We start from the raw sequence: 10,030 nt of genomic DNA on the forward strand, positions 1-10,030 counted from the left end.
TATCTTTTGATAAACATTTTGGTCAGTGTTTGGAATTAACAAATCTGATTATAAAAGGTTTAAATTTTTGTTCTTAAATGTACAAGATGGTCTACATCCCTATAACCTATTCTTAATGAAAGCATAAGCAACAAAGGGAAAAAATCGGAGGTTTGAGTGTTTAGGAACGAGATTTATTTGTTGCTTTAATTATAATTTACATATGAAAACATAAAAAGTAACCACGTAATACCGTAATTTTATCTGTATATAACGATATGATTCATTATGATGCAAAATATTTTCCAATGGAAAAAACAAAGCTATTAACTTTTTTTTAAATTGTGCAATATGTTCGACCTTTTTCATATTTTTATTAAAAAATAATATCTTTGCTTGTTTTGTTCAGGTTTACGTTTTCGTCTTTTTCTGTAAAATAAAAAAAAGACCATATAATTATAGAGAAAAAGTTGTTTCCTATATTTCTTAACTGAATTTTTTTCTACCTGAAGAATCAAGAAAACAATAAATTAAAAAAATCAACTAAAGAACCATATATGATAAGGGCCTAAAATGCCCACCCCCCCCCCCCCCCCCTAAAATGAACATCATCATTTTACTGTAATTCTTCGTTTTCTTTGTACAGATACATATGTGGTGTTCTTACATAATGTTCATTTTTATTCAACTGCGCACAGTTTAGAAATATGACATCGTAAAGACTACCCTTTCCAGCCATTTTTGCATTTTTAGCATTAAACAGCTTGTTTTCAAGCAGTTTTTCTTTCAGAAAACATAGAGCGCATGCTTGAACAAACAAAATGTTTTAATCAGAGATGTATCTAGCCAAGGCTAATAAGGGACAAAAGAATTTTCATTGTTCAAGCATGTGCTCTATATTTCCCATTCATGAAAAGATAAGAAAAATGTCAAATTTTGACTGATTTTGATTGAATTATAGAAATAGCGTCACTCTTGACGTCGTATACTGCCAGTGAGTGAAAATCAATCATATATAGAGGTGAAAAATATATTTCATATCAACTTTTCTAAAATGTAACATAACATTTTATTGTACCAGAAACACTTTAAAAAATGGCGAATTATGGGGGCCAAATTGAACTTATTTCTTATATAGTTCTTTGAAAAAAATAAAACAAAACACAAAAACCCAACCAACTTATACAATTTACTTTTTTATAATGATTCGTGTCCTTTATTCTGATGACCCATAAACCCATGGTTTAGTTCTAATGAATGAATATGGATTGGACACAGAAAAATTAGATTTGTAAAAAATGGAGAGATCAAAGAAAAGTAAAGATAGTAAGATTGAGAATGAATTAAAGAGTGGGCCTCTCTCCTAAACTGATATTTCTTTCTAAAAGTATGAGTGAAGCACACACATTGTTTGCCTAGAGTAGGATTGGATTAACAAAATATTTATAAAGCCCCCCACTGTAGAGAACTTCCTGGTCCACTGTCACTGAACAGACATTCATACGGGAAATAATACAGACCGCCAGGTTTTGTTGATTTCAGGTGTTAATAATTTCACATGGGGACAGTTCCATCAAAAGTTGTAACTTTTAGACTTAACTTATGATACGTGAAGCATGTAAACTTATGGAAAATATGCAGACAGACTTAAGTTATTGTTTTAATGGTGTATAGAAAGACATTAATACACAAAGATTGAATACTGTTACCTGTAGGTAGTGAAAACAGAATGAATCAGTAACTTTGGTTGAAAACTTATCTGATATTTTTTTGAAAACAAAAATGGTTGGTTCATTTCACGATAATGAAGCTTTTTTCTAAAATAATTCATTTATTCATTTTTATTTGATCTAGTTATGCTGTTATTTTATGAATTGTGTTCTTTAGTATCTATGAATAGGTGGCATGTATATTATAATTCAGACTTTTGTAATGCATTTTAAGTTAAAATACATTTTCTCTGAATATTTGTTAAGCCTCAAGTTAAACCAATTTGATTGACAATGTCTTTAGATCTCATTGAAAAACAATAAAAAAATATAGTGTACATGTTTAACTATTCAGATACATTATGTGTAAATAAAATCAATTGAGAAAGAGAGAGAGAGAGAGAGAGAGAGAGAGAGAGATTTCACAACAGAAAATAATCTTTTAAAAGATCGTTTCAATAAATTTGACCCTGACTACTGGATGCATTAAGTCTTGATTTTTTTTTCCCAAAGAGCAAAATAAGAATTAATGTAATATTGTTGATCTGCCTAGGACAAAAAGACTAATTTTTGTGTATATACTGGCATTTATTTTTTGTAATAAGGAAAATCAGACAATAAGGGGAGGTCTTCAAACAGTCATAATATTAATTACCAGACATTGAATATAATTCATAAAAAGGTGAGCAAATGATATCTCCCATGTTAAACAAAGATGTATACATTATCTACATGTACCAAATATACATGTAACAAAATCTTGTTGAACAAAAAAGCATTTCAAACAATAACAGCAACACACATATATAACATCATGCAAAATGAATCCCCAACAACGAAGTTGTTGAAGGGGAAGGAGGATGGGTTAATTGCAGTATTTATAACCTTGTTGACAGCTGACAACACCACGCGACTAAACGCTGGCTGCATTCTGATTGGCTATTGTAGACAACTGAAGACGATCAGTTAAACACTCAAAAATACTCAAGAATGAGAATTACCATTATATAAATAATGCCTGTTTGGGAGGGAAACTGTTGAAATTGACACCCCGAGACAACCATTGTCAACCGACGCGAAGCGGAGGTTGACAATGGTTTTCGAGGGGTGTCAATTTCAACAGTTACCCTCCCAAACAGGCAGTATTTATTTTATTATACTGAATGTCTAAATTTAAAGAAAATTTTACTGCTTTTATATAGAAATGAAGTGAATTCTACGGCGAACCGTACGCGCATAATTTCTGCACATTTAACACATCGTTGTGTTACCCGTTGCCAAGTGTGTTGCTAACGCTGAGGGTAATAGAACGGATTACCAGCTGCGTCTCAACCAATCAAATTTCAGTATTTAACATGAAAGTATGATAATATATTTTGACTATTATTATTTGGTACTGACACAAATATAACACTCACAATTTACATAAATGCTATCATTTACAATAATACAATAATACAATGAATACATTTGTAAATCAAAAAGAAATTTGTTAATCATTCATTAATTTAAATACAAAGTATTAAAACCAATTTAAACAAACGTTGATTGGAATAATGTCACATGTCATATAAAATAACACTAAAGTACACTAACATTGGTCACATAATCTTTATCTAAAAATTCTTAATCATTCATTCTCATGCCCATGGAAAACATAGGATTGGAAATAGATATGCATTAAATATAACCAGCTCAGTATAAATACATTTTTTAGCTAAATATTGCGGCTTCACCCTGTATGTTTTTGGTGGAATTTATTTTCGCTTTAATCGATCTGTAAACTAAAATATTTATTTTCATATTAATTACATGTAACTATGATTATAAATTAAACTCAGTATTTGTTAAATATGAGTTTTAAGTTTATAGTCATGACCTTACTTGTCATTTATTATCTTTGTAATTAGTATTTCTGGAAATTATCAAAATTTGAAGAGAAACCCATATATCGCGTTTCATGCTACATCGTATAAATATCCAAAAAGTTTGTTCTGCCTCAAAAATAGCACTCCCCAAATATGACGGTTTTGTTTACGAAACAGTAACACATTTGTTAGTTTTTGCGTGTATACATGAAATTTTGGCATAACTTTAGTTCGGCGTACAGATACGCTCTTTGATGAAAAGCAAATATTTGCTCTAGTTCCCGTATTTATACCGGCGTAGAGCTACACCTGGGCGTACAGCCTTTGATGAAACAAGCTCCTGATGCGCGGCAGTGTAGAGAAATTGAGCGCATTTAATCTATCGATACTTGCTTAGGGTCAATATCTAGCAACTGGAAAATGCCTACAGGTTTATGAAATTTCATGATATATATTCTTTTAATGATGCTTCATAACAATAGCTTTCTTCGAAAGGGTGTACCGGGGCTAAGTTTTTCCCTAAACAAAATTGAATCAAAGTACTGAAGTACTGAATGCCGGGCTCCTTTGATGTGTCTTTATGCATATTGTATAGTGAAGACTGAAAATCTCTCTCTCTCTCTCTCTCTCTCATGCTTTTAATGTCGGCAACGCGTCAGAGAGCGATCAAATTTTGTAAGCGGCTATAAAAAAAATATGTCTGTCTAGTAGAAAAACATTTGCTGCCTTGAATTTTGCAACAAGCGTTATATATCAACAACAAAACTTTATGATAAACGCGAGGACTTCAATTTCTCTATAGTCAACTTTCCTTACTTATGTATAGTAGCATTATACCTTCATCACCTGCATATGGTGTTGTTGTCTCTTAATTGATTAGATACGCAAGGGTATGCTCTTCGTAAGAACAGTTTCTAAGACGAAGCAAGCTACTTACAAACAAGTTGATAAAACAGGACCATCAACAGTCTCGTTTGAAATCATCTTTTCATAAGTTCTATGGTCGATATAACGACCTTGTCAGCAAATACAATCTTCTACTGGATCGCATGCTGACTGACGTTTTTCATACTAATTGTTAGACCATAATTAATCACCTAATTGTCTACGGACTTTTCCAATTTTTTTTCCCGATTACGACAAAGAGCACACGACGGTGTAGCCGGTCAGCAGAGGATGTCCACTCCTCCTAGGCACTTGATCCTACTTCTATCTATTTGGAGGTCTGTGTTGATCTGCTTTGAATTTGTATTTCGTTTAATGAATTTTTGAGATTGTTCACGGTTTGTTATTGTCATTTTTTCATTCAATCCCCATTTCTTCAGCGCGCAGCAAAGTGGTTCGTGGAAATTCATGCGCATTGTATGTGTCCAAAATGCAAAGTCTTTTTTTTAAAACACGTTATTAATAAGAAAACTAAAAAGATTGACAATTCTCTCGAAATTAAAAAAAGAAACAAAATGCCACCACTTTTGACAAAACGTGGCTCTTTGTGTAACTATTTGATATAGCGGAAGCTTTTACTTTGACGCTGTTTGGTTTTTTGTTTACTTTTGAAGTTGTGCTATTTATAGCAACATTGGCGATTTGTCTGCCCACAGTCAAGACTCTGCTTTCAGCAGAGCCCGGCTGTAAACCACTTTTTTAACTGTCAATTTCTATGTAATATAAAGGATAAAATGTAACAAATCTCGAAGGTTCGTTCATTTTTGTCAATAAAATATATGTAGAATGCTATAGTCTCTCCAAAAAGGGCATCAAACAAACTCCTGACTTTCCTTTAAAATGATGTCAAATTGAATATAGATATCGGGATTACTTTTTCCTTGATTAATATAGAATGTCGAGAAACTGTTTTATTTTCTAAACAATTACTTTATAGCCTTAAAATACGGGACAAAGATTTAACAAATCCATTACAACGTCATTATGGTTCCAGCAACAGAAAGGAACTTAGGAATCACTTACTAGATATTGACATAAAGAAAACTTGTCGTTTTGCCTAATGATATGAACTTAAATGTGAATATTTTAGTAAGGATGTCCTTTCTCGAACATACTTTGATTATTTTAGCAAACATCATGTTTGTTAAATGTTTTCGGAATAAAACGGACGCCGCACAGGTAACACCGATTCCGAATACCGATTCTGTTCCTTCGGACCATTTCTTCAAAACTCAATTTACCTCCCCTCCACCTTTTCAGTTTGAAATTTTTTTTATATTAGCTTCTTTATTTTTCATTTTCTTATTTTTCATGAGTGTATTTTATTGTATATGTACATGGAGTTTTCAGACCACAAGTAATTGGTTTGACAATATTGCGTAACCAATTTTCGATTTCAGTTTCTTTATACAGCCAATTAATAAAATTCATATTTTGATATGATTAATAATTACTTTTCTGAAATTGATTATAATTACATCATATTAAGATCAAATGTGGAATTGTTACATAATTAAATTAAATTTCAATTGTTGTATTACGTAGTTTATTTTATATGATTTAACGTAATGTGTTACAATGTTATGTAACATTTAAAGTCACGCTGGTGGCAAAGAGTAACATATACCATATTTTCTTTTGTTTGTAAATTATGTATCGAAAGATGGAGGTTATGGTTATACATCAAGTAAACTACGTAAGTTTTAGCACATTTATACGGGAATCAATTATGGATAAATATTGTTAAGAAAGAGGTCTTGTGCTGTTTCTGACTTTCCAATTAAATGATAACATATTCCAATAAATGCAGGAAAAAATCATTTTGTTCCTTCTTCTTACCATTGGAATAGAAATTGTTAAGAAAGTTTATAATCCGACAAGGATTATATATTTCGCTTTACAAAGGAAAAAAAAATATCATCACTTGGCAATATTGTGTTGAGTTTGAATTTCTTGATCTTGTCAATACTACACAGTAAATCAAAAGCCTCATCACTTAATTCTAAGCAAAATCTTGGTTTTGATAATCTTATATATTACAGTTGCTCATAATCTGATTTACTTCTTTATTACATGAGGAGTTCTGAACTGAAACGTATGTTTAAATTATGCTGTTTAAAATCTGTTAATAACAAATAAAAGGACAATTTAGATAAGAGCCAATAGTTCATTCCAGGAGTTATAATCGACCATTTGGAAATGTTGTAGGGACAAACAATGCGTTTCTTATTTGACTTGCCCCCTACATTTTAACAGTATTTTCTTATTGATGAATGGAATGTCAAAACGAAATGGGGGGTCCCTGTGATACAATTTCGAAAACTTACTATAGGGATTAGATGAAATCCTTATTAACATCGAGGATCTTTTGAAGTCCTGGGTTTGTAAATAAGTGTTAGTGTTACATTTGCGTCTTAAATTGCACCTGGAATAAAGACGAAATATGCTACAATGAACCATTTTAAAGTCTGCACCTACATGTACATACATGTTTAAATGTGATAATTAGACATTCATATGATAGTGTCCGATTATATTTTGACAATTTTACCCTCAAAGTAAGCGTGCAGCTAACTTAATGAAAGAATCGAGTTTAACTTTAAGATGAACGAAACATTCAATTTTATTACAAACACAAAAGTCTCATTCTAATTAGCTTTCGTTGCATGTTATTATCGATAAAGTACAAGTCCAGATAAAACTTGAAGATGAGAATGATGAAAGTAATTCTTCATTTCCGTAGCAAACATTTTAGTGTAACTAACTAGTATTAAGTATTAGTATTTTTAGTATCAACTAATTTCCAAAATTTATCACCAAACTCAACATATACAGCTTATGAGACATGTACCCGTTTTGATAGATATTTTATCTTACTTATATACAAAATATTGTACCTGATAAAAGAGGCAATGTATCAAGTTACACAACTAGGAACTCTCTTGACTATTCTGCTTCAAAATTTTGATTAGAACTATATAATAAATCATGTATTAATGATATTGTCAGAAGATGGAATGCCCTTAGTCTAATCACAAGGGAGACAACCTCTCATAAAATATTTTAAAACATTTTATACAACGATATTGTAAAGCCCAAGAAATATTTTTTTCCAAATGAAAAATATTTCTTAGGCTTTACCATATCATTGTTATATATATTTGCAGTAGTAAAATTTATTTGTTTTAATGATTATTCAAAATAAGATGGAACCTTTAAGAAGTAATGACTGTTAAGTCTCGGCACACTGATTCATTATGTTTCTTATTCACAATTTGTTTAAAATGGTTACAGTTGTCGTTATTTTTTTATCCATAGTAATTCCCGATTCATATGTAGGTAACTGTAAATTGACGGATCGAAAATTAAAGATTTTCAATTCATTCAAAACATAAACGAATTACATAATATATACCACCACTTTATGCGAAGAGCATATGATAAATATGCTGCGCCAAATGATAATAAGGTATTAGATTAAACACGAATGAAGTTGTAAACATACAAAAACCTTAGAAACTTAAAAGGTAGGGCCAACCACAGAATGCTGACCAACCAGCTGACACGGATAAGGCGTATAAAAGCAGGTGTTAATTGCATTGTAGCAACCAGAAGCGCAAAAGAAAAGAGATATAAGGTAAGACCTTTATTTCAAAATTCCTATAGAAAAATTCTGATATTGTTTCATCAGAAATTTCATGTATTTTAGATGAAGCACACTCGAGTTCTCTTTGTTTTGTTGGAGGCTTTGATGATTCTTTATGAAGGTAATCACTTGAAAATTTCTTCTTAAATTATTGAATATTGGAAAAACTAATTTTATTGTAAATGGAAACATTTTTTGGCAACAAAATTTGTAACACTATTCTTGTATGTACTTTGTGCTTTGTAAATCAAGCTTGCAAAATAAGGATTGTGTGCATGTTTAGAGAAATAAATATTAGCATCCATAGTTAAAATACTTTGTCAAATTACAGATAGTAATTTTCATTTTCGCACATGTGCACAGCAGGGTCACTAGAGGTTAGGTTTTATAATTATTAGACATAATATATATATATATATATATATATATATATATATATATATATATATATATATATATATATATATATATATATATATATATATATATATATATATATATATTTGGTAAAATATAGATTTTTTATGATTAGCTATGAGATTGTAGACTAATGTGACGGTAAGCGAAAGTCATCTTAAACAATCTCTCCTTATATTCCATGAATGTAAAAACGTCGTGCTTAACACATCTGCCCTGATTTGTAATGTAGCTTTATAACACATTTAGTAATTTGAACACTCGAACACTTTGAACAGCAGGTTGATTAGAGTGTAAATGCTATAAAGATTTATTAATAATAAAAACAGGTTGATATCTCCTTTTTTTGTTATTTAATATAAAATTACACTCTTGTAATTTTTACCCTGGTTCACGTGACATAAGCCGAAACGAGTTCTAGATATGATAACCAATTAAATAAATACAGCTAACTTAATAACCCAATAGCCAAATAATTCCGGGGAAAAACTGAGAAAATTTAAATTGACATTGGATCACTTTCTAATCAGGGCTAAAGGAGACCAACAAAATAAACACACTTGCTTTTGAGGAAAGTACGGAGGAAAGTTCTCAATGATAAAATAATGAGATTTCTTTGCATTTCTAAGGACATAATGTAATCATAGTCTTTTTTTCTTTGATAAAACAGGAACATGTTCATCAACAACATCATCCATGAATGAAACAATAGCAACAGAAGCAACATCAACGATAGCAACATCAATGAATACGACTATGACTGCTGCTACATATGTGAATACTTCAGCTACGCCAGGATCAGGTGGTGGAGCATCTGGACTCACCGGAAGTGTTTTTCTGACTGCGCTGTCGTTTTACATTCTCTGCTTTATGAAACTACAGTAAAATATGTTTGAAATTGCTCGTGAAAAAAATTAGTTTTAAGTCTCAGAAGTAACAGATCGAATTTTCACACTAAATGAATATAAAACTTTGTTTCGATAATATTATCACCGTTTCATACCAAAGATATGACGTCATTGATATATTTTGACTGATCAAAATTCTATTATTTGCAAAGTATATAAACATATATAAAACAGTTGTGTATTGTGTTGTTTTCAGAAAACAGAATTAAATAATTACAAATGATTAATTTATACTTTTTATTTACACATTGAAAAGCACTGGCCCAAAAGCATCCAGCAGTTTGATATAAAGTTTTTGAATTTTAATTGGATCTAGGGACCACTTATTTTATCCTTTGGGGATCGCTTGAGGATAGTGGATGATGTGCTTTTGAAAAAAACCCCCAAATTTGTCGAATCAACGAAGCCGAGTATAGCTTGAGCGCAGCATCACTTAAATTTTATGCAGCCCTAGGTGCGCAGTCATATCTTTCTTTTAAATTGTGATTTTATGCAAAATTAACATTATATGTAATGTTTATTGGATAATAAATTGTAATTTTATGAATTTGATAGGTT

At 30.8% G+C, this 10,030-nt stretch overlaps 1 long non-coding RNA gene across 1 annotated transcript; it reads left to right on the forward strand.

Moving 5' to 3' along the window:
* The first annotated feature begins 8,082 nt into the window (after positions 1-8,082).
* Positions 8,083-9,695, forward strand: LOC136273389 (uncharacterized). Its single transcript, XR_010711592.1, has 3 exons — positions 8,083-8,138; positions 8,211-8,268; positions 9,235-9,695. It is a non-coding gene; the product is annotated as an uncharacterized lncRNA (long non-coding RNA).
* The last annotated feature ends 335 nt before the right edge of the window (positions 9,696-10,030 follow it).

The sequence above is a fragment of the Magallana gigas genome, chromosome 3 (genome assembly GCF_963853765.1).
Source record: "Magallana gigas chromosome 3, xbMagGiga1.1, whole genome shotgun sequence".
NCBI classification, from domain to species: Eukaryota; Metazoa; Mollusca; class Bivalvia; order Ostreida; family Ostreidae; genus Magallana; species Magallana gigas.